The sequence below is a fragment of the Jaculus jaculus genome, chromosome 2, assembly GCF_020740685.1.
Source record: "Jaculus jaculus isolate mJacJac1 chromosome 2, mJacJac1.mat.Y.cur, whole genome shotgun sequence".
NCBI lineage: Eukaryota > Metazoa > Chordata > Mammalia > Rodentia > Dipodidae > Jaculus > Jaculus jaculus.
The window spans coordinates 171,871,687-171,894,473 of record NC_059103.1 but is presented as its reverse complement, the minus strand read 5'-3'; positions in this window follow the sequence as shown (position 1 = coordinate 171,894,473).

The following is a 22,787-nucleotide window of genomic DNA, read 5'->3' as shown; positions in this document are numbered from 1 at the left end:
GTTTGAACAAGGTCTTAATTACAGAGACCTTTATCCGACAAACATGCCAATAATTTACCCCAGGGGTGACTCAGCAGTAATCCTGCCAGGATTCCAGAGAAAGCCCTATGCGGGCTGACGTCACGTCTCTTCAGCTCGGACACTGCCATGGCTCCACCCCCACTGGGTGCGGCATGCACCTCCTCCCCAGAGCCACAGTTCCATCTGTGGGGCCTTTAGTCGCCATCTGCATTGTGACGAGCACGTCTTTTATCATTTAAACAGCCTTCCCATGTCCAGTGTTGCTCATCTAAGCCCTTCACATTTAATAACTCGATAGAGAAAGGAAGGCGCCGAAGGAAGCCTAGCGGCTGGTGAGTTACGTATTCACAAATCGTGAGCTGGGTCTGCAGAATGTCTCCAGCATCCCAAATTGGATATTTGATCTCTGCGTCCCATGAATATTTATACTTGGCGGTCAAATGATTGATTTAATTTGATCACTGAAAATTGAGGTGTCTGTCTAGACTTGCTACGATGCGGTAAGTGGCAAGTTTGCAATATGGACAGAATGCGGCTCAAATGTGAGGTACCTGGGATGTGTTGGGCCAGTGCTTTGCTTTGCCTAGTCCCGACTCACCCACCTCTTCCTTTGTCTTTTTATAAGATATATCTTATTTATTTATTTGAGAGAAAGAGGCAGAGAGAGAGAGAGAGAGGATGGGCGCACCAGGGCCTCCAGCCACTGCAAACAAACTCCAGACGTGTGCGCCCCCTTGTGCATCTGGCTAACGTGGGTTCTGGAGAATCGATCTGGAATCCTTCAGTTTTGCAGGCAAACGCCTTAACCACTAAGCCATCTCTCCAGCCCTTCTTCCTTTTTCTTGATCAATAAAAATGAGACAAGTGTTCATAGAAGGCACTCTTACTTTCACCTTAACTAGTTTTGGTTTCCTTATGACTTCTGGCTCAACATGTCATCCACCTTTTTTTTTTTTTTTTTTGGTCTTGTTTTGTTTTTTGAGGTAGAGTCTCACTCTAGCCCAGGCTGACCTGGAAATCACTCTGTAGTCTCAGGGTGGCCTCAAACTCATGGCAGTCCTCCTATCTCTGCCTCCCAAGTGCTGGGATTCAAGGCATGTGCCACCACAACCGGCCCGATCTATTTTGTTTTTGTTTTTATTTTTTTGGCTTTTTGAGGTAGGGTCTCACACTAGTCCAAGATGACCTGGAACTCACTATAGAGTCTCAGGGTGGCCTCGAACTCACGGCAATCCACCTACCTCTGCCTCCCAAGTGCTGGGATTAAAGGTGTGCACCACCACGCCCAGCATATTTTGAAGAGTGGTTGAAAGAGATCTGAGTTGAGGAGAGTTCTCATTTAAAAAAAAAAAAAATTGCTGGCTGATAGAGACCCCAGAAATAGATTGCTCCCTTATTTTCTGCCTCTAGATGCTGTTATGATGCAAAGGATGCTTGTAGCTAGTTTGTAAGCATGAGGAGAGGTCACTGGAAAAAATGGTCCAAGCCTAGGGCTTGATGGTGTTGACGCTTTACTGCTAAACCCAAGCTAGATCTATCCTGCCCCTAGACTCTGTAAGATGAGGCATTTCTTCATTTAAGCTGGTTGGCTCAAGGCTGTTCCATACACGCTGGAAACATTACTACACGGGGCAATGACTGTCAAGCTTTTTGGCCATAAACCAAAGCAAGAAATATGTTTACTCTCTGTGTAATTTAGGATTTATATGCAGCACATTCCAAAGTGCTCTATTCTATTTCATTTAAAAGAAAAATTCAGGTCATGGCCCACTGAAGTGATTCCAAAGCTCACTAATGGGGTCACGACCCACATTTCAGAGAATATTAAAGTAACAGGGGATATAAACTACTGTGATATCATAGAAAGCATAAAATGGCAGCAGAAGATATGACGATGAAGTTTCCTCAGGAAGGGATGGTCATTTTGAGTTGGCACAGCAGGAGAAGTTTTAAGAAAGGGCTGAAAGTTGGGAAGCATCCGTATTTGTAGCCAGGGAAGAAGATGGGGAGCTGGGGGGTTCATGGAACGAGAACAAAGGTCAGGTGGCAGGAAGTACCTGTGAGCACATCTGGCCAGAGGTTGAGTATGGCAAGCACTGAATCGGACAAGGTCATGTGCAACCTTGAGGAACAGGCAAATGGGAGGCTGTTTGTACAAGTCGCTGGGAAGCGGGGCTAGGACATTGAACATGGAGGCAGCGTAGCAGCTGAAAGATGGCTCAGGTCCGTATCTTATCAGACACTCCAACTGACAGAGCTTCAGGCTGGAGGGGATGAGAAACCCTGGGCCTTCCAGAGGTCAACTTCTTCTCTGTCACCACTTTGCCCACAGCCACTGCAGAGCTGTCACACGGTGGGGGTTCTCATGGGTGTTGAACACACAGCAGGCTGGTCTTTCCAAGAATGTCACCTGGGGCTGGAGAGATGGCTTAGCCATCTCTTAGTTAGGGTGTTTGCCTGCAAAGCCAAAGGACCCAGGCTTGATTCCCTAGTACCCACAAAATGCAAAAAGTGGCCCACACGTCTGGAGTACATTTGCAGCGGCTAGAGGCTCTGCCATGCTCATTCTCTCTGTCTGTCTCTCTTCTATCTCTGTCTGCTTGCAAATAAATCAAAATAAAAGGAAAATCAAAACGATGTTGTCTGGTAGCCCAGAATGTAAATGAACAGTGTTGATGCTGTGACAGCCCCCAAGTGAAACCAAGCGTGAGTGGGCCAGAGTAGCTGATGTTCACTCAGAAAAGCCAACGTTCCCTTACTTCTCATTGTTCTTGCTCCCACCTGCTCGCCTTCTAAAGTATTCATATGCTGTTAGTTCCAGACCCAAAAGGTGGGTGGAGCCGTGTTTCTTGGCACCTCTAATAAAAAAAAAAAAATCGTGGAGGAGGATTTGAAATCACTGGTTAAATCGGGTGTTTGCGCTATCTGTGGATTTTAATTATTTGTGTCGTTCTTTCCTACTTTCTCCCTGAAAAGCAAAAGTTGACTCTCTTGATGGGCATTCATCAGAACTCATCTATGACTTCTTTCTTATCGGGCCCACTGGCCTCTGGAAGTAGAAAATCAGAGTGGAATTTTACTGGAGTCCACACACTGAAGAGTAGAAACGTTTGGAGAATTCTCAGTGGATCCTAGCTGATTGTTTCCCCCTCCTTTCAAGCAAGTGCCTGTAATCGCTGAGCCATCTCCTCAGCCCATCCTGTCCCTTCACATTAGTGACAGGTTTTGAATAAGACTGAGGGATCAGATTTCTGGAACACCATTTTTGTCCTGACAGTTGTCACTCTGGGCTTTGGAGAAATATTCCTTCCTTTGTGCTCTCTTGGATCCATATGGATGATGGCAGCCACATTTGACACCAAAGATTATACAGTCAAGTGATGACTAGCATTAAGATTGTGAATTCAGGCTAGAGAGATGTCTTAGCAGTTAAGGCACTAGTCTGTGAAGCCTAAAGACCCAGGTTCAACTCCCCAGAACCCCACATAAGCCAGATGCACATGGTGGTCCATGCTTTGGGAGTTCATTTGCAGTGGTTAGAGGCCCTGGTGCACCCATTCTCTCTCTCTAATAAATAAATAAAAACTAAAAGTGGCTAGAGGCCCTGGTGCATCCATTCTCTCTCTCTCTCTAATAAACAAAAAAAGAAGTAGGGCTGGAGAGATGGCTTAGTGGTTAAGGCACTTGCCTATGAAGCCTAAGGACCCATGTTCTATCTCTCTCCAGATTCCATGTAAGCCTGATGCACAAAGGTGATACAAGCGCAAGGTCACATAAATGCATGAGGTGGCACAAGTATCTGAAGTTTGACTGTGGTGGCTGAGGCCCTGGCATGCCATTCCCTTCTCCCTCTCTCTCTCTTTCTCTGTCTCTTGCTCTCATTCTCATTCTCTCTAAAAAATAAAACTTAAAAAAAAAATAAAAGTAGGGGCTGGAAAGATAGCATAGTGGTTAACACACTTGTCTGCAAAGCTAAAGACCCAGGTTTGATTACCCAGGACCCATGAAAGCCATATGCACAAGGTGGTGTATGCATCTGGAGTTCATTTACAGTGGCCAAAGGCTTTGGAGCACCAATTCTCTACCTGCCTCTTTCTCTCTCTTCTTCCCCCTTGTATAAATCAATAAAAATAAATTATAAAAATTTTTAAAATTCACTTAACAAAACTTTTATTTATTTATTTTAATATAGACACATATATATGTATATGTATGTATGTATATATATGTGTGTATGTATATATATATATATATATATTATTGACAACTTCTATACTTATAGACTACAAACCATGGTATTTCCCTCCCCTCCCCCACTTTCTCCTTCATAACTCTGCTCTCCATCATATCCCCTCCCTCTCTCCATTAGTCTCTCTTTTAATTTGATGTCATCATCTTTTTCTCCTATTATGAGGGCCTTGTGTGGGTATTGCTAGGCGTTGTGAGGTCATGGATATGGAGGCCAATTTCTGTCCTGACAGTTGTATGTAGGGAGTGGAACCCTTCCTTTGGTTCTTACATTCTTTCCACCACCTCTTCTGCAATGGACCCTGAGCCTTGGAGGGTGTGAGATGTTTCAGTTCTGGACACTCCTCCATCCCTTCTTCTCTGCACTATGTTGCCTTTTGGGTCATCCCAGTGGTCATTGCCATCTGAAAAAAAGAAGCTTATCTAACCAGAAGTGAGAGTAGCATTCCTATAAGAATATGAACATTAAGTGTAGTGCTTTCAAGGCAATTTGGTGAGAATAGTATATGCATTTATCCAGACAAGAGCAGGCTTTATACCCCTAAGGCTCATGACCTCCCCTGCCATAGGATTTTGATTAGGTTTTCAGTACCAGGCAGGTATTCCCTCCCATAGAACAGGCCTCCAGTCCAATTAAAGAGCAGTTGGTTTCCCCCAGAGCAGACATGCCACTATTGCACTCATTCAGTCATTTGGCCTGTCTGGCCAAACTTCAGGCTTCCAGTGTCCACTGTGATGACTTCTGTCTCCCAGAAGGCTGCATACAGTGCAGCTTTTTCCAGCTTTCAGCTGCCTGGGCTACAGGGAGAAAGTTTTCTGCTCAGCACTAGCTTGATTTCTCAGTGACTTTGCCACTCAGGCATATGAAGTCTTCAGCAATAGGGTCTTACCATCTCTTTCTCATGGGAAGCCAAGGGCCTTGGTAATAGCCTGTAATGTTTTGGAGGCAACTGGCACCACCCTGGCCAACAACTCACTGGAAGGTTTCCCATCCATGGCACTGAAAATTTTCTAGTAACAATCTATGGCTTCTGGGTGTGCCATTGTTCAAGAAAGTAGATTTTCATATGTCTTATTCAGAATATCTTGAATTTTGATTGACCCCCGCCCCCCAACCCTTCTTTTTATACAATCTCTTCCCCGACCTCGCTTAGGCCTTTCCCCTCCCTGTAATCTGTTCTTCTACCTACATATATACAATACCATCCCCTTAAGACCTTCCTTCTTCTCCATCCCTTATAGCCTTTTTTTTTTTTTTTAGCTTATGGGCCTCTGCTACTGATTTTTGGTTCCAGCTCACACACAAGTCTACATATTTGTAGCAAATGTTTCTTTTTTTAAAAGATTCTACCTTGGTATCTACATCAAGTGCCTAATTTGGAATTCCTTTTGTAGACTATTTAATACCCCAAGTATAGACTGGAATTAAAACACTAAAGAGAAGTATTATGGTCCAGATTTGAAATATCCCTAATAGCTTCATGTATTGGGGGCTTGGTGGCCAGATTATAGGTTTGGGGGAAATGATTGGATCTTGAGGACTCTAATCAATGGGTTGATCAACTCCCTTGATGGAGTCATAATATGATGGCACTATGGGGAGGAGGTGAAAGTCGGAGGTGAGCCCTAGTTTACTTGGGGGCACATCCTTGAGATCATCTTGCCCTGTCCCGTCCTGCATCCCCTTCCTCTACTTCCTGTCTACCATGAGATGAAGAAGCAATCCACCAACCACATGTTCCCTTCCATAGTAGAGCAACCCCTCTGAAACCATGAGTCAATATAGATAGGTCTTCCCTCCACTGCAGTGTGTCCATATTTAGTGATTACTCTGCAGAAGTGACTCACAGGAAGTGTGAGTGAAGAGGAAAATGGGTACTATTTCTCTCAGCAAGCCCAGAGTCACAGGGCTCCTCTGCTCCCAGGAAAGCTGCTACTCTCACCTCTCCTGTTTGGGGGGCATGGTGGCTCCATCTTCTCAGGCACCTAAAATGTGGTGCCATCCCCAGTGTCCCTTTTTCTTGCCACTCATATGCAGAAAATTGTCAGATCAACTTGTGCCTTTCTGGTTTCCATTGCTCTTTCTCTTTTTAAAATTTTATTTACTTATTTGAGAGAGAGAGAGAGAGAGAATGGGCACACTAGAGCCTCTAGCCACTGCAAACGAACTCCAGATGCGTGTGCCACCTAGTGCACCTGGCTTTATGTGGATTCTGGGGAACGAACCTGGGTCCTTACTCTTTGCAGGCAAGTGCCCTAACTGCTACGCCATCTCTCCAGCCCCATCCACTGTTCTTACTCCTAAGTTCTCTGTGCATCACTGCTGACCTTCCTATGTCTACAGTCTTCTTATTTTCATCTACCTCTTGCTTGGCTACTAGAATAATTTCCTAAATCACAGCTTTAAACAGGTCACTCATTTCCTTCCTAAACTTAGCCAAGTGCCATTTGAGAACTTTTAATACCTGCATCAGTAGCTACTCTCTCATTGCTGGAACAAAATACCTGACCAGAAGCAGCTTAGGGAAGAAAACAGTCTAACTTGATTCACAGTCCCAAATAGTAAATTCATCGTGCCAGGAAAGGCATGGCAGACCAGAGCAGGAAACCTGCATCCCATCCCACACTGGAAAAGAGGAAGCAGAGAAGAATAGCAAGCAGGACCAGCTAACCCTAACCTTTAAGCCCCGCCCCCAGTGACCCACTTTATCCAGCAGGGCTCCTTTTCCTGAAGGTTCCACAACCTTCCCAAACAGCACCACCAGCTGGGGACCAAGGGTTCCAACACCTGAGCCTATGGGGAACAGTTCACATTTAACTCCCTCCCACCCACCCATTCCTCCAGTCCCAAATCCAAAACTATGTATCACTCTTGTGTTTTCTCTGGTTCTGGTTCATGACTCACAGTGGTCACCTGAAACAGCTCCTAGGACTTAATCATGAAGCATTTCTTAGATTATGTTGTAGATTTTTGGGTTCCAAAGCACCCACTAAAATATAAGCTTCATGCGCTGGGCTTTTCTATCAATATCTACCACAAGACCAGGCCCCTGATTTGTTTCCAGTAAATACTAGATGGATGAAACAATGACTAAATGAAGATGTCATAAGTCAGAGATTCTGGTTCTGAATGGAACCTATACTAATCATGTCAACTTTCTGCTAAAATATCTGCTTAGGATGTAATAATATGCTAACTCATAACCTTGCCCCAACGTTAAACAATTGGAAAAATCCACTGCACAAATTTGGAAGAAATGTAGGGTCATTTTTTTATTTTTAAAATTTATTATTATTACATAATATTATTTATTTATTTGACAGAGAAAGGGCGGGGGGGGGGGGGAGAAAATGGGCATGCCAGGGCCTCCAGCCACTGCAAATGAACTCCAGACGCGTGTGTCCTCTTGTGCATCTGGCTAATGTGGGTCCTGGGGAATTGAACCTGGGTCCTTTGGCTTTGCAGGCAAATGCCTTAACGGCTAAGCCATCCCTCCAGCCCATGTACAGTCATTTTAAATCCTGTAAGGCCACCTTGGGAATAAAACTCAGGAACTATGCATGCATCTTTGATTCCTATGCAATAAGCCCTGGGGGCACCAAGGAAAGAGGCCTACACCTTTTCTTCTCCCTGGATGTTGACCTCCAGCTCAGAGATCCAGGATCCTGATCTGCCAAGCACTAAGGAATCCATCCCTTGTTTCTTGGGTCTGTTCACGATGCAGCATCCTATTTTCTCCTCTTTCACCTCAACGGCAGTTCGTCCCTTTCCATATCCATTTAGAAACTTCCAGTCGTTTTTTAATAAATTCCTCAGTAACAACGCAGAAAGTTGAGAACACATGTGCAGGGTGGAGGTGGAGGGTGGTTAGACATAGGCTGTAGGCTGGTGGTGGGTGGTCAGTGTTGGGGGAAGTATAGTTCTGACAAAACTGATGTTGCTGATAAAAGACACAGGAAGTATCCTGATAACAGTATGCTCTCCAACAGAAGGAGGGAGGGAGGGAGGGAAAAGAAGGGAGGGGGAGACAGAGAGAGGGTGAGGGAGGAGAAAGAGAAAGCTCACATCTCATGTATTTGGAATGTCAAGTAGCTAAATTCCAGATGTAGGAGAATCTCTGCCTCGCTGCTGTAAACCCACGCTAAAGGAAGACGTACTTGGTAGACATTATGCTCTCTGTACCTGTCTTTAGATGCACATTTGAGGAGTGGATCCCATCAACATCCAAATGGGGAATCAACAGAAAGGTACATACATTGTATCTTTTAACAACCAGTAGGTTGGAACAGATTTTTTTTTCTTGCCAAGTTATATTCTAGAATCCTGCAGATGAAAGAAAATGGAATGTCATCTCGAAGTCCAGAGGAAGAGCATATTTCTGAAAATTATATACTTAAAGAACCAGAAGAGATTTCTAGAAAAGGTGTTTTGCGTTTGCATTAGAATATAAGAGGGTGTGGCCTTTTATGAACAATGGGGTTTTCTCTTTATGGGAAAAGAACAGGTCGAGAAGAAATGAGAATGAAGTCATGAGTTACTGTGGGGAAATCAAAAACACAAGGGGCAGAGAACACCTCAGATGTGCTGATGGCCCTGAGGAAGGAACAAGGGAGGCTGGAACAGAGGCAGTAGGCAGACATCAGCCTTCATCTTACCAGATTACCATAAGCTTTGCCTGTGGTCTATTTGTTCAGTAAATGGTAAGTGCCTGCTGCCGAACAGGCTTTGTATAATAGGTCAAGATGAAATGGGAGGGCCAGTGGGTACAGAGGCTGCCCTCTCTCTGTGATCCCCTCAACACCCTGTCCCTCACTCTATGGCCACTGTAACCATCCATTGTTTGCAAACTGTCAACATGTATCTGACCCTCAAAATTAAGTAGGGTTGCAGAGTACAGGATGCTCACTTGCTCCGGGCTGTCATTCCCAGGGTCCAATACAGAAGCCATTGCTTAAACAAATAATCGAGGGAACAAAGAAGGCTGACTAACAGCAAAGGCTTCTTGGACAACAACAGTTCAAAAATCATCTCATTCTAGAACCATCTGGTGTCGATTTTCTGCTCACACTCCAAAAGGTGTCTTCAGTGGAAATTCGACCATTGCAGATGTGTGATTACCCGGTATTTCCTGCCACGTGTTTATTTCCTTCACGTATATGCATTCAAAAACAATTTCTAATAACTTGCTGTCATAGCTTTTCTCCTAATTTTATAAGCAACGCAAAGCCCATTTGTATATAGGGAAGTATAAAGGAATTCCTGCCATACTTAAAAGAGTACTTACGGAGGTCACCACTCCATGCAGGGGGTGTGGGGATGACCGTGTATTCTGATCATAGCCAGGCCCACCTTGAGCACTTGGAAACACAAGGCACGTACCACACACTTCATCATAAATACTTGTCAAACGAATGGCCACAGGATGCTTGCCGGGCCAAGCACGTAAGTTTGCCAGGTACCCCTAAGATGCAACCAAGGCATGCCTTCATGACCACAGCAGTCCTGGAACCTAGCGCCATCTCTACTCAGAGGACTGCCAGGGCCTCTGGGCCTTGTGGCTGCCAGACATTTCTTCTGCACGTGGGCCTTCTAGGCTTAGGTCTGCTTTTAATCAGACAAGGTTTCGCCAGGCCCCGGGGTCCGTGGAGGCCACAGCACTCTATGTGAACTTGACAGACCTGGTTTCTTTGGAATTCCCCACGTTACAGCATACACTTGCGAGAAAACCACTATCCCTTTTATCTTAAAGGAAGGGAATTCTAGTGGCTCGATGTGTCAACCACTTCATTTTTAAAAAAATTTTTATTAGCATTTTCCATGATTATAAAAAAATATCCCATGGTAATTCCCTCCGTCCCCCCACCACTTTCCCCTTTGAAATTCCATTCTCCATCATATTACCTCCCCATATCAATCATTGTACTTACATATATACAATATCAATCTATTCAGTACTCTCCTCCCCACTTCATATTTTTAATATCTTGGTGCTTTTAGCCACAGCAGTAGAGACCTGTCAGAGCCTGTCCCAGATGCCCATGTAACTGAGGCTTAAACTGGAGTTTATTTTTCTCTGCACATTTATGCTGCCATCTGGGGAGATGGCTGAGCTCAGGCCATCTAGCCAAAACGATGGAGAGCTCCAGGTCCAGTGAGAGACTTTGTCTCAGATAAGGCAGTCGAGTGATAGAAGAGGAACCCATGATGTCGTCCTCTGGTCTTAACACCCACGCAAGATGTGTGCATCGCCATATACACACAATGTATACACACGTATATGCCACACGTACCGAGAGCAGAGAAAATCCTGTTCACGGTGACTGGAAAGACACAGCCCAAGGGTACCAGGAAGCAAGGACAGCTGAGACAGCTGCGCTTTCTAATCCAGGGCCACTCTTCCTGTCTTGGATGGTGACACGTGGTGGCCCTGGTACCTGCCCTCCTCTACCTTGGTTTAGGCTTTAGGAAGTGAACGCCACGTTCAAACAATGGCTCTTATCCATGTCAGAGTTACCACTCCTTTTATGGCGCCCAGCCCCTGAGTATTTATTTATTTATTTATATTCCTCAGACTGGACTAGAACTCCTGACCTCAAGGATTCTACAGTCTCATCTTCCTGAGTAGCCGGGACAACAGACAGGAGCCACCGTGCTGCGTCACCTCCCTCATCCTGTAAGAAATGCTTTGGTAACTTGCCCTTTACTACACGGAAGTGAAATTTACAAAAAATATCATCTATCCGCACAAGTCCTTTCTTCCTCTCCTTCTCCTTGAAATTAAACAGGTTCTTGCTTTTTTTGGGGGGGGGCTGCAAACACTGTGGACAGTCACTTCTGATGTCTTATTCTCATCTGTAAAATGGGGGCCATAATGATTTTCCAGCTCTAGCAATGTCATAAAGACTTCAAACAGCACCCAGAGGAACATTAGAGTCTGAATTAATCATACTGATGAGGACCTTTTGTGTTTGATTGGATTTCTTTCAGCAGGAAATATCAGAAATTCAACACAAACTAAGTCAACACCAGCAAAGGAAGTAATTGGCAGCTGAGGACACCAGGATGGGTTATAGAATCACGAAGAGCTGCTGGAATTAATGCCTGGAGGAGTGAACATGACCCGCAGTTTCTATTCAAGTGGTTCGTGTTGCCAGCTGCCTCCAAGAGACCTGGTGAGTGATGCCCAGCCTGCCTGGCTGAGAACTTCCTGACTGGGTCACAATCCAGCATTTCCTCGGGCTCCTCCTCGTGCGATCAAGTGTTATGAAAGCTCAGGAGCAGTCGCGTGGAATCTCTGCCCCTCATCTCTCATTTCTGCTGCTTTGGACTCTATAGAGAGCTCTTCCTTAGCTTCCAACGTCTGTCTTCCCAGCACAACCATGCCAGCAGAAAAATAACTGCCTTTTCCAGCCATCTGGGTATCCATACCTCTGCCTTGATGGGTCTTTGCTTCCCATCGCTGTGGCCGGGGACTGACCTGTAGCCGTGACTGTTGTAAGTTACCAGTGCGATTCCTTCCAAGGTCTAAGGGGATTGCCCAGGAGAAAGCTGTCGTCATCATCCAGGTGACGTTGCGCTTCACCGGGATCCATGCATTTCATTATCAGCATCATTTGCCATCTCCCAGTAACTGTGAAGATTTGGGCTCCATGGAGTCTTGTCTTCCAGTGCGTCAACTGCTGCAGGCAAGAATGATGCCCCCGGGCTGTCTCTAAGCAGCCCAGAAGGAGCTACCAACTCCTGATTCTCTGAGACTTCTTCCTGGCACACCCACAGATAACCCATCTTTGATGTTGCCCTCTTGATTCCCTTGACTTCCCTCTGGTACAATCTTCAACAAGGCTTTCACCTTCGGGTATGAGTACACGTAGCATTTCAATGCAAACTGAAATCCATGTTGCCGTTTTTCCAGAACTTTCGACCTCCCTCCTCTCCTTTCCTTGGTCATCCTTGGGTTGTGTAATGCTGAGAATGTACTTTTTTTTTTTTTTTAACCAAAACATGATTGGACTTACACATTTATTTATTTGACAGAAAGGCTGAAAGACAGAGGCCAAGGCAGATAGAGACAGAATGGGCACACCAGGGCCTCCTAGCCATTGCAAACAATACGCATTGGCCACTTGTGCATCTGGCTTTCCATGGGTACTGGGAAATCGAACCTGGGTCCTTTGACTTTGCTGGCAACCACCTTAACTGCTAGGCCATCTCCGTAGCCCTTACGGTACATTTTTGTTTTTGTTTGTGGAGGTAGGATCTCACTCTAGTTCAGGCTGCCTTGGAATTTACCATGTAGTTTCAGGGTGGCCTCAAACTCACAGCGATCCTCCTACCTCTGCCTCTCAAGTGCTGGGATTAAAGGCATGAACCATCACGCCTGGTGAATTTTTAAAAACGTGTATTTGTGTTTGAGTGCATGTATATGGGAGACACATGCACTCAAGACAGGGTCTCTCATTGGCCTGGACTTTGCCCAATTAAGCTAGACTAGCTGACCGGCCAACCCCAGAGATCCCCCGTTTCCATCTCCCAAGCACTGGGATTACCAGCGCACCGCCACATCTGACAGACCAAGCTCGAGTCTTCATATCTGTGAGATAAGCGCTTTACCTGCAGAGCTATGTCCCCAGCCCAAGGCTGCACACGATTAACATAACCAGCAGCCTCCCCAGGCAGCACGCGTGTCTTCAAGTGCATGTCTGCAGCTCCAAGGAGTCTTCATATGGCCTCCTCTCATGGCCCTGTCAGGCACATGTTTCTGCATTTGGCTGGCTTTAGGGTTCACAAGGTTCTGGTTACACTGTTTCCTAGTCAGCTTCACGTTGCTGGGATGAACCTCCAGACCAGGCCCAGTGTATAGGAGGAAGGGATTTATTTGAAGTTTACAGATCCAGAGGATGTTCCATAATGGCAAAAAAAAAGCAAACCCACCACAAAAATGAGAGTAAAAAACCGGCAGCCAAGCAGCAGGGAGCCCAGGCAGACCTTTCTGCAGACCATGGGCCGGAATTCCAGATCTGCCCTGTGGTGGTTTGATTCAGGTGTCCCCCATAAACTTGGGTGTTCTGAATGCTAGGTTCCCAGCTGATGGAGATTTGGGAACCAATGCCTTCTGGAGACAGCGTATTGCTGGCAGCAAGCTTATGGGTGCTATAGCCAGCTTCCTCTTGCCAGTGTTTGGCACACTCCCCTGTTGCTGGTGTCCACCCGATGTTGCCCGGGAGGTGATGTCCACCCTCTGCTCATGCCATCGTTTTCCCCTGCCATCATGGAGCTTCCCCTCAAGTCTGTAAACCAAAATAACCGTTTTATTCCCTACAAGCTGCTCTTGGTCAGGTGTTTGCCGCCAGCTGGGCGAACCTGACTGCAACATGACCCCAGTAACACCTTAGGGCTGGACTCTGGGATCTGCCCACTGTGACACACACCTCTTCCCCCAAGGCGGCTAGAAATCCAAGAAGCTTTAATCAAACGGAATCTATTGGGAGACAGCCATGCAAATTACCACACACAGTGAGCAGTTCTTTTTGATCTTTGTGTTTCCCAGCTAGCTAACAACATTGCTGCAACACGACACATGAATGACAGGGAGAATGACCCCAGGGTGCTCCCGGGAGAGGAACGGATGGAAAGCCTTTGGCGTTCAGTGTGCTGCCTCTGGGGCTTCGATAAATCTTTGGATTATGAAGCATGTACCTTACCATTCTCTTTCTGTCTCGTTGTACTCCTTTTTTCATGGGCTCAGGTGAAGCGGAAAGGGGCTAGATGGAGGGACACTCTTGACTGTGTAACCCCAAGGAAAATGGCTCACAGCCCTTTCCTTGCCCATAGCCACCACTTCCCCTCCCCGGCAGGACATGAAGCCACCTGCCCCAGCACCGGTCACTGCTGGGGTCACACTGTCCATGTGCATTACATTTTGAGATCTGGTTCCTGTGTGAAGCCACGGCACCCTCCTCCGTGTTCTTTGAAAATTCTGTTTTCCCAGCTGTTCTGCAAGCCTCGGCTGGCTCGTGCAGCCGGCCCTGCGCATTGCTTTCCAAAATTACCCAGGCCAAGACATTCTTCCCACCCACAGCATCTGGCCTGACCCCAGCACCGTTTGTTAATGCAAATCCTTCCCTGTTCTTACCAATATGTCTCACTTCCATGTATTAAAAAACCAGAACCAGGCTGGAGAGATGGCTTAACGGTTAAGCACTTGCCTGTGAAGCCTAAGGACCCTGGTTTGAGGCTCGATTCCCCAGGACCCACTTTAGCCAGATGCACAAGGGGGCGCACGCGTCTGGAGTTCATTTGCAGTGGCTGGAGGCCCTGGCACACCCATTCTCTCTCTCTCTCTCTCTCTCTCTCTCTCAATCTGCCTCTTTCTCTGTCTGTCACTCTCAAATAAATAAATAAAAATGAACAAACAAACAAGGGCTCACACAGTATGTCCTTTCTTTGTGTAAGTGGCTGATTTTGATCAGCATGTCACCTGGGAGAGTCATCTGTGTGTCAGCGTGGGAAACCTACCTGAGAAGTGTTTATGTAGACTGCCATTTATCTGTTCCTTTTCTGATGGACACCTGGGCCATTTCCTGGCTCTGACGACTGTGTATTCCTGTCCAGGGCATCCTTGAACGGTGCGATCACTGTTCTCGTGTATTTAACTTTATGACAAGCTGCCAGCTTTCTCAAGTGGTTGTTTGAATACATGCTTTAATATATGTTTAGTCCTCAAGATGACCTTAAGCGTTGGCCCGTCAGCTTCACGGTAGCCTACTGAGCAGAGGCTCTGTGCCAGGCTGCATGCTAAGCGTGAAATATCGCAATGAAATGTCCAGAACATGTCCTCGTGGAGGAGATCAGCAAATCACGAAAATGCATAACAAAGGTAATCTCCACAACCAGCTGTGGTATGGCAGATAGACTTAAGGTAGTCGCATGAAGTCACATGGGTGGGGGACTGCATGCTGCTGATGAAAATCAGCTGGAAAGGCAGGGGGAACCTGTCAGTGATTCAGTCTTGAAACCCCCACGGAAACAGTGAGGATGGTCTGCGGCGAGGATGTATTTTGGAAGGTGAGCTAAAGGGCACAGTGAAAGCACCATTGTGGGGTCAGTAAAAGCAGGCATCCAGTTGAGGTTCTAGGCGCCTGGCCTGAGTACCTGAGTAGATGGTGACACAGGTCACTGACACCAGGATGGCTGGGCAGCGGGAATCAGGCAAGGAAGGAACAACCCATCTTTGCTAAGCTGGAGGCCAGAGCTCCCAGGGGAGAGCTGCCCCAGAGCTAGGCTTTGGAGAATTGTCAGCAAGTCAAGTTGCAGAGCTGACCAGAATCACCTGGCAGGAGAGGCCGAGAAAAGGATGGTGACATCTCGGAACAGCTGAGAACGTGACGTTTCTTTTTACGGAGGAGGAAGCTGAGGCTCAGAGCAGCTAAGCAAACTGCCCAAGGTCACACAGTAGGACAAAGCCTGCTTCCTGGTCTGCTCACTAAGCCAGTTCACCCGAGTATCTGCGGTTTCTCGTCCCTTCCACTTAGACCCTGTAATAGCAAGCCAATTAGCCTCTCCGGCGCCTCACTTCCTTGTCTTATAAAGTGTGAGGGTAACAACAATTATCATACCACACAGGTTAGTGTGAATATAAAATAAATTAATAGAATGGAGGTGCTTAAACTAAGCTTGGCTCATGGTGATGGGAGTTAATGCTGTTAGATAAACCACAGAGATGAAGAGCCTACAGGCCTCAGGGGTAAGAAGAGGTAAAAGCCCAGGTCCTCACAGCCGGCTAAGCTGGCTTCACTGTCATGGACACCCACAGAAGTGAGGAGTACTTTGACATCAGTTACCAGGGCAACCTTAGGCCCTCCATAAGCCTAGCCTTGTCCCCATGCAAGTGAACTGTGGCACTTGGCTTTTTTTTTCATTTTGTTTTTGGAGACAGGGTCTCACTGTATATATAGCCCAGGCTGGCCTTGAACTCATGATCCCCCTGTCTCAGCTTCCCGTTGCTAGGATTATAGGTGTGCACCACTGAGCCAAGCAACTGTGGCATTTGAGATCCAGTCAGAAAGTGGATGAAGTGGAATTCAAACCAGGGGCAGAGCCCAACAGGATGGGCTTTCCAGGAAGCACGCTAAGAAACGCTGCCCGTGATTCTATTCTGCCACTATTGGCACGTGCTGTTCAGTCAGGCCTCAGTGTTCTTCAAGTAGCATCTGGGTGCCACAGGCCAGAAGCTGGAAGGAGAAGAGGAAGCTAGGAACCACTGGATGTAGTTTGTGTGCGCGTGACAAACATCAGTGTCTGGGCAGCACCGCTTCCCTTGCCCCTGCTTTACAAGGCAACATCTACTTTCCGCCCTGGGAGGTCAGGAGCCTCCTGGATGGAGGCGTGGTCCAAGGGGCACCCACCAAAACATCCCTTTCTAGATCAGACAGACACAGGGGAGCAACCCTTCTTTCGGCAGGGGTAGCCAAACCATGCTGACCTAAACGTAGACTCATAGGCATCCTTCGCCCATCAGTCACAGGAAAGAACAAAGTCCTGGAGTTTGAGCCAAGAGATGGGGAACTGGTGGTTTGATCTGAGGCTGAGGCCTCTGTGGTCTAGGCTTTCCTCTGCGTGAGCTCTTCTCGGCGATGGATCAGGCAGGCAGGTCTCTGCTGTCCGCTTAAGCTGCTTGGTATTGGGGGTCCCCACAGCCATAAGAATGTGACTGATGGGTGTTAGGATTGACTAGTGCTGTGCTTAGCTGAGACTCTTTTTTTTAAATTTTTATTTATTTCAGAGAGAGACAGAAAAAGAGAGACAGTGAGAGAATGGGGGTGTCAGGACCTTCAAGTACTGCAAATGAATTCCAGACACATGGTCACCTAGTGCATATGGCTTATGTGGGTCCTGAGGAATCAAACCTGGGTCCTTTGGCTTTGCAGGCAAGCACCTTAACCATGAAGCAATCTCCCCAGCTCTTAGCTGAGATTCTTTTGGGAGGCATTCAGTGTTACCACTGAGCTTCATGGACAAACCTCGAAGGTTAACAGGCCTAGTCTTGAGTCTCATAGCACTGAAATGTCTGGCCACCAGAACTTTGGTGGTCTATTTTTACTTTATCACTCCAGTGCCCCTGTCCACCTGATTACCTGCCCATGCAGCTTCTGAGATCCCTGGGAAGCCCCACCAAAGAAACCCCAGCTCATGTGGCCAGTGTTTGGAGAACAGGGGACCCCAAGTGGGCAATATTTCACTTGGGGAGCCTGAACATTTCTTAGGAAGACCATAGGAAAGGAGTCAAGAGATTGTGAATTCACTTCAAACTGGAGCAAATCAAAGCTACCCTTTGGACTCAGTGGTGGTGGTGGTGGGGGGGGGGAGGGTCTACAGTTCTGACCCCATAACAGGCTCCAGCTGAAGCATGAAAGACAGAAGACGTTTAGCGGATTTGTATGATCTCACAGAGTCCAGTCTTCCAACAAAACACAGGGTGGCCTCTACTTCACTGTGTGTGTGTGTGTGTGTGTGTGTGTGTGTGTGTGCATATGTACACGTAAATGTATTTGTGTGTATGTGCGTGTATATGTGTTCTTTATTCTTAGAGGATGTGCTTGAAAACACCCCTCCCCACCGGCACTGGATACCTGAAATCATGGATAATACTGGCCCCATATATCTGATATTTTCCTATGCATATATAGGAAAGAGATTAACCACAATAATTAAGACTAATAACAACATATTATGCTGAAAGTGAATAAGAGTTGAGGAGATAGCTCTGGTGGTAAAATATCTGCTCCACAAACATGAGGACTGAGGTAGGATCTCCAGTACCCACAGAAAAAAACCCAGCATGGTGCCAAGTACCTGTGCCAGTGCTGAAGACATGAAGACAGGAAGATCCCTGGAGCTAGCTGGCCCAGCTAGTCTAGCCAAACTGGTGAGCTTCAAATTGAGGGGTAGACCCGGTCTCAAAGAATACAATGGAGAAAGACTGACGGAGACATCGGCCTCTGGCCTCTGCATGCACGTGAAAAAGATTTACATGAAAGTAATAGAAATGCTCTCTCAAAATACGGAATTTCTGGGCTGGAGAGATGGCTTAGCGGTTAAGCACTTGCCTGTGAAGCCTAAGGACCCTGGTTCAAGGCTTGATTCCATAGGACCCACGTTAACCCGATGCACAAGGGGGTACATGTGTCTGCAGTTCGTTTGCAGTGGCTGGAGGCCCCGACGCACCCATTCTCTCTCTCTGCCTCTTTCTCTCTGTGTGTCACTCTCAAATAAACAAATAAAAATAAACAAAGTTTTAAAAATATGGAATTTTCCACTTAATATTTTTGGACTATGGCTGACGGAGTAATTGAGGTCTCAGAAAGCAAAACCACAGATATGGGGGTACTACTTTATGCAGATATGTGGACATGTGCACACACACTCTCAAATCTCTCCCATTCCATCTTCACAGGCTTCTCCAAGAAAGAATTAGACAGAAAGTGAAAATTTTCTTAAAACTTCCTTATGAATCATCGCCCAGCCTCCCCTTCTTTCCAAACTCCATCTTTTCACCTCAAAGTTCTAGGATCTCTGAGAAGCCCTAAGAGGTAGGAGCCCCCCACCCCACCCCCCGAGGGCGCACATATATATATATATATGCTCCTGTGCGTGAGATGGGAAGAAGAGAGGGTTTGCCCTCCCTATGCCTCAGATCTGGCAGGCCCAGCTTTTCAAAGTTCCAGAATGTGGAGGTTTTGATTAGGACGCAGAGCGGCACAGAGCTGGGAGGCCCTGAACCTGCAGAAAATGCTGCGCCCTGCTGGGGTTGCCAGGCCACAGTCTCCTTGTTCTCACTGCCTGGAGCAGGCCTTTTTAAAGGGCGACGTTCTCCACCCCGCTCTGCTAGGCCCTGGGCGTCCTGCCTCTGAAGAAGGGAACGGAGAAGAACCCTTCAGACAGGAGCTGCCAGGCAGGCCTAAGTCCACAGGGTGCACGGTGGGTGTGCGCCCCTCCAGCACGCTGCGCTGGTGGCTACAATCAGCCCTCCTGGAAGAAGCTAATGAGGGCCTTTTCCAGAGCTGAAAAATCATCTGCACAGAAGGGAGAAGGCTAGGTTTGATTTCTCTTCTGCTGCTGCTTTTCTTTTTTTTTTTTTTTCCCCTGTCAAAAAATGTGCTCACCAGTGTGCTCCTTTCTTGAGCTTGATTTTAAAAAGCCAAACATTAATCTTTTAAACTCTTTTTTTTTTTAATTTTTATTTATTTGAGAGCGACAGACACAGAGAGAAAGACAGATAGAGGGAGAGAGAGAATGGGCGCGCCAGGGCTTCCAGCCTCTGCAGACGAACTCCAGACGCGTGCGCCCCCTTGTGCATCTGGCTAACGTGGGACCTGGGGAACCGAGCCTCGAACCGGGGTCCTTAGGCTTCACAGGCAAGCGCTTAACCGCTAAGCCATCTCTCCAGCCCTAATCTTTTAAACTCTTTTTATGTGACCTTCCTTGGATTATAAACTCAAGGTGCAATATCATTTTAGAGCCCAAAGGTTCTAGACTACTTAGCATGTCCCCTTTCCTATGCATATGACATTTTCACTTTTCAAACATATTGTTATTTATTTAATGGGCAGAGAGACAGAGAGGAAGAGGAGAGAGAGAGAGGGAGAATGGGCACGCCAGGGATTCCTGCCTCTGCAAACGAACTTCAGATGCATGTGCCACTTTGTGCACCTGGCTTTGCGTAGGTACTGGAGTACGGGGCCCAGGCTTTGCAAACAACTGCCGTTAAGTACTAAGCCATCTCTCCAGGCCCTACTTTTACTCTTTGTTCTTGTTTTCGAGGTAGGATCTCACCCTAGCCCAGGCTGACCTGGAACTCACTCGGTAGTCTCAGGCTGGTCTCGAATTTCCTGAGACCCTCCTACCTCTGCCTCCCAACTCTGGGAATAGGTGTGCACCACCACACAAACAGCCTCACTTTGACGTTTTCCTTTTTTTAAAAAAATTTTTTTTTTAAAATTTATTTGAGAGAGAGTGAGAAAGAGGGACAGAAAGAGGCAGACAGAGAAAGAGCATGAATATGGGCACACCAGGGCATCCTGCCAGTGTAAATGAACTCCAGATGCATGCACCACTAAGTTTTATGTGGGTAATGGAGAATCGAACACAGGCCATTAGGCCTTGTGAGCCACAGCCTTTAACCACTGAGCCATATCTCCAACCTCTCACTTTTACTTTTTCTTTTCTGTTTCTTCCTTTCTTTCCTTTCTGTTTTGTTTTGTTTTCTGAGGTAGGGTCTCACTCTAGCCTAGGCTGATTTGGAATTCACTAATGTATTCTCAGGGTGGCCTCAAGCTCTTGGAGATCCTCCTTCCTTTGCCTCCCAAGTGATGGGATTAAAGGCGTGTGCCACCACACCAGCTGCTTTTACTTTTTACTATGAAAGAAATCACTTTACTTTTCTCTGAATCTTCAGCAATGATGTCTACCATGAACTGTGAGGAGCCAGGGATTTTATTTTCTTACTGCCTGGGGCAGGGCTAGATTATTATACTTTGATTAATTTTTACTCCTTCTGTAAACAGATGCTGTGTGTGTGTGTGTGTGTGTGTGTGTGTGTGTGTGTGCGCGCGCGCATCTGCCCACAAAGCAAATAGTTATAGTTTACTAAATTCCCTCCACATGTGGGCACCATGTTAAGCGATATCCTAACCCTACCTTATTTAACCCTCACATTCTTACTATAGGTAGGTGCCGTTACCAACCTCTTTCACAATGATGAGATCGAAAGAGAAACTTATCCAGGATCACATATCTAGGAAGGGATATCCGGGCTTTTTTGTCTTCCCTGATGAACTCCGAACCATCATCATAGTCTCCCAGGTTTCAGATATGTGCCCTGATTTCAAGTTTTTCCTCGAAAAGGCTCACCTGTGGAAAGAGAGTGGAACACAAGTATAAAGTGTAGGCTTGAACTCAGAGAGACCCAGGGGGACGGGGAGAAGAACCACCACTTTGTGCTTGAAGAAATTATTGAGTCTGGAGGCTCTATTACCCAGTGCTATGTAGCAAACCATCTTCAAATATGATGGCTTGAACCAAATGCTATTGTTACCGCACAGTTCACAGTTGTATGAGCTGGGGTTTTGGGCAGAGCCAGGCCACATCGGGACAACTCCACATGGGTTAACCAGGCCAGACTAGAACCTTGGCATTGGCCGTTGTCTCTGCTGAGGTCAAGACTGGAATCATGCCATTCTGTCTCGTTCCAGAGGACCAGCCTAGATTCAAGTGGAGCGGAACAGATTCTACCTTTGGATGACATGATGGCCTGCATGTGACCATTTTTGTAGGTAATCTACCCTACATGGGGTCTTAGTAGTGGCAGATATCCAAACATCAGGCAAATGCTATAGAAAATCCTACGGTGGCCACTTTCCTGGAAGGGAAGAGACTCGTCTAGAAATTCTATTGCTCTGATTCTTTCCATCCTATCAAGTAAATATAGACGGGATGGGGTGGGGGAGGGTAAGCTGGCATCACTGTTCATTCAGGTGGTGATGGCTTCATGGACATATGAACAGTTAAATCCAGCAGCATGGAGGGAGGCACCTCCCCTGACCTAGGCGGTCTGCACACACTGCAAAGAGCAAAGGGAGGAGCATGGAGTGCCCAGTCCAGCAAGCACACAAAGGCAACGTACCAGGGATGTCACAGTGACTGCCAAGGTAAGTGGGGAAGGCAAAACAAGTCCTGTCCGTGGAACATAATCAGTTCCATGTGCCTCCAACGAAAACCAGACCCAGACCAATGGCCTTGTCTGGTAGAATTCAGTGAGAAAATAATGGAGTGCCCAGCCTTAAGTAGCAGAGCACTTATAATCATTTTATAAACCTTATCCACTCACCTGAGTTTAAAAAAAAAGCCTCAAATGTAGGAATGTATACATGGAATGGAAAAATAAAGTGGTCTATCACAGATGGGGAATAATGGTGATTTAGGGATTGTTAGAGGCAGGGGTGGCATAAGAAATCAAATTCAGTTCAAACCCTATTTTACGCATGAAGACAGAGGCCCAGAGAAGGGAGAGATGTCTCCAGGTTCTATAGCCCTCAGGTATTCTCACACTGAAAATGATTGAGGGTGACCAGATCGCTTAGTGGTTAAGGCACTCGCCTGTGGAGGCTAAGGATCCAGGTTTCATTTCCCAGGATCCACATAAGCCAGATGTACAAGGTGGCACATGCATTGGAATTCATTTGCAGTGGCTGGAGACCCTGACATAACCATGCTCTCTCTCTGACTCTTTCTCAAATAAATAAATTACATATATGTTTTTCAAGGTGGGGGGGGTCTCACTCTAGCCCAGGCTGGCCTTAAACTCACAGTGATCCTCCTACCTCTGCCTCCTGAGTTCTGGGATTAAAGGCAAGCACCACCACACCTGGCTCAAATAAATAAATAAAATATTAAAAAAAAATAAAATGGCAGGATGGAGAGATGGCTTAGCGGTTAAGGCACTTGCCAGTGAAGTCTAAGG